Source organism: Silurus meridionalis, chromosome 12 (genome assembly GCF_014805685.1).
Source record: "Silurus meridionalis isolate SWU-2019-XX chromosome 12, ASM1480568v1, whole genome shotgun sequence".
Classification (NCBI taxonomy): domain Eukaryota; kingdom Metazoa; phylum Chordata; class Actinopteri; order Siluriformes; family Siluridae; genus Silurus; species Silurus meridionalis.
The window spans coordinates 45,070-50,077 of record NC_060895.1 but is presented as its reverse complement, the minus strand read 5'-3'; the positions used below and the strand labels follow the sequence as shown (position 1 = coordinate 50,077).

Genomic DNA, 5,008 nt, shown 5'->3' with positions numbered 1-5,008 from the left:
AATGCTATTATGTGTTCAGAGTGCCATTGATGAATGGGACTGAGGTATTAAAAGGTAACAGTTAGCAGAGGATGGTTTCGATCCATCGACCTCTGGGTTATGGGCCCAGCACGCTTCCGCTGCGCCACTCTGCTCTCCATAAGCAACCAAGGCGGGACTCACATCTTGTGGCAAGAGTGGCTCGGATCTCTTCTAGCTTTCAACGGTGCTGGGAAACCCAGTGGGGTTCTTGTCAATATCAGATGAAGTTTCAATTGAATTTGAATTACAATGTAAAGGATTCAGTCAGAGACCATGCTCAGCTATCATGATAACAAAACAAGTGTTCAAGCCAGTGATCTCAAATGAAACCTAGATTTTGTTTTGGTGACCATGTGTAGGCCAAATAATGAGCAGCAAAAGTCATGGATGTATTTTGTTGGTGTTTTAATTATCTACGGGGTTGACTTCAAAACGTGCTGCTGCAGTGTTAAAGAGCTGTGTTCCAGCATTTCTTCTCTTCAAGCATGTACTGACCACATGCAGATCTTGAAGTGAAAGGATTTTGAAATAGGTTTTACTTTTCTTCACTCGGAGTGATACTCATCCTTATCTGTGATCTTAATCGATGTTTACCTCTCTGCTAATCACATTTAAGCACTACATTCTTACACTTATTCCCAATGAAAGGTGGCTCATATAAAATTGTGACATTTATTAAATGTATGATTAAAAATGACTCTGGCCTAAGTGTTCTTCATATAGGAAGATACTGCACACAAGAATCTGATACCTTCATGGCATTATGTGTTCAGATTGGCATGAAGGAATCCTTGATCACAATTTCCTTGTAGTGTTTTTTCTTAATCTGCAACATTGTCCAACCAATATAAAATCAGAAAACATTAAAGGACTGAATTATGCAGACCAGTGTACAGTGTAAAGCCATACACTGATTTGCTTTTATGTGACACTTTTTCTTTTACAAAGGATGTACATGAGAAAGTGTCAAGGTTCATGGCGAATAACGCTCTTCACATCTTGGGAGACAATGGTCCACCTCCTAATTGAATTATCAAGATAACATGCCACTGTTGAAAAGGAAAAAAAAAGGAATCTGAGGATACTAGCAGAAAGGACGTTTAATTTTTTTTCCCATTTGCACTTTATTTACACACAGATTTAACCACACATTTGCACACTTTTGTACCATTCGAGGAATCAGATCCTGTACAAACGACAACACAAGTGAACATCGCATGCCTGGCATCCCAAAGTGTTTTTCTGCTTCTTACAATCCGCTCGTTTGCGAGGCTCAAAGATCCAGCAAGCAGGAGTGACAATAGGTCTGGTGTAGGCACTGTGGTCTTTCACGGGCCAAAGGGGTCCTTGGCGACAGGTAGCTTGGCCAAGTAGATTAAGGTGCTGGGTTTACCCACGGCTGCCAGGATGTATTTTAAGCGTTGTGTGAATTGCGACTTTTTGTCTTCATAGGTTTCCTAGGGATTGTGGCTCACTTTCTTTTTCACTGTCCATTACTTGCCTCCAGTGTGCTCAAGAGCCCAACTAAGACAAAAAAGCAAAATGGACCATCGGCAGAAGACACAAGTGTGCCGCTATCTATAAACCTTGGCCCATCTCGTGACACACTGCACCCCTCTTTTTGTGCGCGATAAAGAAAAGCCCTCGTTTCTTCAGCAGTGCCGTCAGTCTCTTTATCGGACGAGGTGGCCGAGAGGTTAAGGCGATGGACTGCTAATCCATTGTGCTTTGCAGCGTGGGTTCGAGTCCCACCCTCGTCGCCGGTTGAATCTTAGTCGCCGATTTGCAACTACTTCTGGCTATTTTTGCTATTTCTATCACAAGGCTTCAGGATATAATCTGTCTCAGTAAAGCCATACTTGACTGTTTAGAGGACTTACTGAAGCTGTGGTCACATGTTGCGACTTCTTGCCTCCAAAGGCTTCCCTAGGGATTGTGGCCTCCGTCTTTCATGCTGTCCACGTACATGCCTTTAGTGGCCTAAAGAGGCCAATTGAGACAACAAACCAAAATGTACTATTGGCAGAAAGGCAAAGTGTGCCGTTACCTTTAGAGGAATTTCCCGAAGCTGTATTTGTTGCTGTCTATTTTGCAAAGGTTGTCTGTTTCCATGATGGATCGTCGCAGCTGTGGCAAAACGACAGTGGCAAAAAAAACTTGCGTCTGAATCCTGTTATTATATGTGGATGATTGTTGACAATCAGAGGGCAATGCAATGGACTACCAATTCAGCACAGCCTGTTGTGTGTTTTTGTATCACTTTGTTCTCGAGCAAAAGTCATTTGTTAAGCCTGTTTGGGGCATGACGCTGACGTTATGGGTGGCTGCGACAGCATCTCCTCAACAAGCTGGCGGTCTCATCTCGGCCTCTCTACTGGTAGCGTGGCCGGCGGTCTAAGCGCTGGATTAAGGCTCCAGTCTCTTTGGGCGTGGGTTCGAATCCCACCGCTGCCACGTTATAATTTTGGTCAAATACAGTAGATCTCCTTCCGTTAATACTGCAGATGTTGATCAGCGGGTCCAAAGCCTAGATCCGTCGAGATCGAGGGTCGCTGTAAATGCTAGTCAAAAAGTGCTCGTTTCAGCTTTATGTTAAACAGTCTCACGAGCTCTTGTCAAATAGAATACAAAGGTTATCCTGCACTGCACACAGTTTTTCTTTCAGTTTGTCAAGTTTAGCCTTTTTAGTCAAAAAGTAATGATTTGCATGTATTTCTCCGAACAACCAGATAGGTCCAAGACACACATACTAAGCTTATTTTCAGAAAACAATAAAGGACTGATTATGCAGATCAGTGTACTCTGTTTACAACATTGTTGTGATATCTGTCCTTTTCACTTGTTCACATTATGCAATACACTGATTTACTTTTAGGTGACAACTTTTCTTTCACAAACGCTGTAAATCAGAGAGTGTCATGGTTCATCAATGAGCCATCTCCTAATTGACTTATGAAGATAAAATGCCACCATACAAACGAAAAAATAAGGAATCTGAGGATACTAGCAGATAAGACATTGCATTCTTTTCCCTTTGCACTGTATTTACACACAGGTTTAGCCACACAGTTGCACACTTTTGTGCCATTCCTGGAACCTGATTTTGTTCAAATGAGAGACCATGCTTAGCTATCATGATAACAAAACAAGTGTTCAAGCCAGTGATGTCAAATGAAAGCTAGACTGGTGTGTCACAGCGAGGTTTCAACTATTTTTGTCCAAAGACATGCTCAAGCATTTGGTAGAGTTTTCGATATTCAATGAAATTTTGCCAAAATATTTCAATATCAAACTAGCAGCAGAAGACTTGAGCATTATCCAAGCAAACTGTAGAATCGAACAGAGTCAGCATGTTGAATATTTTTCGCTCATGTTTTTTCAGTATCAACTCAACAAGTCTCCCCTGCATGGGCACAGTTCAGAAAATCTGAGCAACAAGGTACACATCTGTCAGAAGTGGGATTCAAACCCACACCTCCAGAGGAGACTGCGACCGGAACATCCTGACCAGCCAGGGTTTGATGCCTCTTGCCTTGGTGACCATTGTCTAGGTCATATGTTGAACACGCAAATGTAGAAGACGTATTTTGTTCGTGGTTTAATTATCTACGTGGATGACTTTAAATTGTTCTGTTGCAGTGTTAAAGAGCTGTGTTCTGGCGGGACAATCTGTGGGGAATTTGTAAGACACTAAGATCACAAATGTAGTAGGCATGATTTTAACATGGCGCAGGGACACCCCAACGGATATTAGGTCCGGCACCTTATCCTCTCAGCCTTGATTATGGAAGGTTTTCCACATCCATCAATGAGTCAACTGCTGCTTGCCTGCATCAAAAAGAAGAAATGGCAATCTTTCTGTTTGGTGCACAAAGTTGGCAGGTCATTCGAATCCAGCATTTGTCCTTTTCACCCATGTACTCATCACATGCAGATAGTGAAATAATAGGATCTGGAAATAGGTTTTTACTTTTCCCACTCTGAAGTAATACTCATCCTTAAATGTGATCTCAATCTATGTCCACCTCTCTGCTAATCACATGCGAGCACGACATTCTTACCCTATTCCCAATGAAAAGGGCTCATATAAAATAATGTGGCATTTATTACATGTATGATTAAAAAAGACTTTGGCCTAACTGTCCTTAGGCTAGCTGAAAATGTGCATATAGGAAGATGTTGAACACAGAATTCGGATACCTCAATGCTATTATGTGTTCAGAGTGCCATTGATGAATGGGACTGAGGTATTAAAAGGTAACAGTTAGCAGAGGATGGTTTTGATCCATCGACCTCTGGGTTATGGGCCCAGCACGCTTCGCTGCGCCACTCTGCTCTCCGCAAGCAACCAAGACGGGACTCACATCTTGTGGCAAGAGTGGCTCGGATCTACTCTTCTAGCTTTCAAACGGTGCTGGAAACCCAGTGGGGTTCTTGTCAATATCAGATGAAGTTTCAATTGAATTTGAATTACAATGTAAAGGATTCAGTCAGAGACCATGCTCAGCTATCATGATAACAAAACAAGTGTTCAAGCCAGTGATCTCAAATGAAACCTAGATTTTGTTTTGGTGACCATGTGTAGGCCAAATAATGAGCAGCAAAAGTCATGGATGTATTTTGTTGGTGTTTTAATTATCTACGGGTTGACTTCAAAACGTGCTGCTGCAGTGTTAAAGAGCTGTGTTCCAGCATTTCTTCTCTTCAAGCATGTACTGACCACATGCAGATCTTGAAGTGAAAGGATTTTGAAATAGGTTTTACTTTTCTTCACTCGGAAGTGATACTCATCCTTATCTGTGATCTTAATCGATGTTTACCTCTCTGCTAATCACATTCTCTCTCTCTCTCTCTCTCTCTCTCTCTCTTTAAAAGCATTCACTGCACAACGCCAGTGCTTCAACTTGAAACTTCATTGGGTTGTTTTCAAATGAGCAACCGCTGTCATTATTTAATTCATTATTTAATGAATTAAACAATTTATTGA

General features: G+C 41.8%; 2 non-coding genes across 2 annotated transcripts; one reads left to right on the top strand and one right to left on the bottom strand.

Moving 5' to 3' along the window:
- Nucleotides 1-62: 62 nt before the first annotated feature.
- Nucleotides 63-134, bottom strand: trnam-cau. Its single transcript has one exon. It is a non-coding gene; the product is annotated as a tRNA-Met (tRNA).
- Nucleotides 135-1,700: 1,566 nt separating this feature from the next.
- Nucleotides 1,701-1,781, top strand: trnas-gcu. Its single transcript has one exon. It is a non-coding gene; the product is annotated as a tRNA-Ser (tRNA).
- Nucleotides 1,782-5,008: the final 3,227 nt, after the last annotated feature.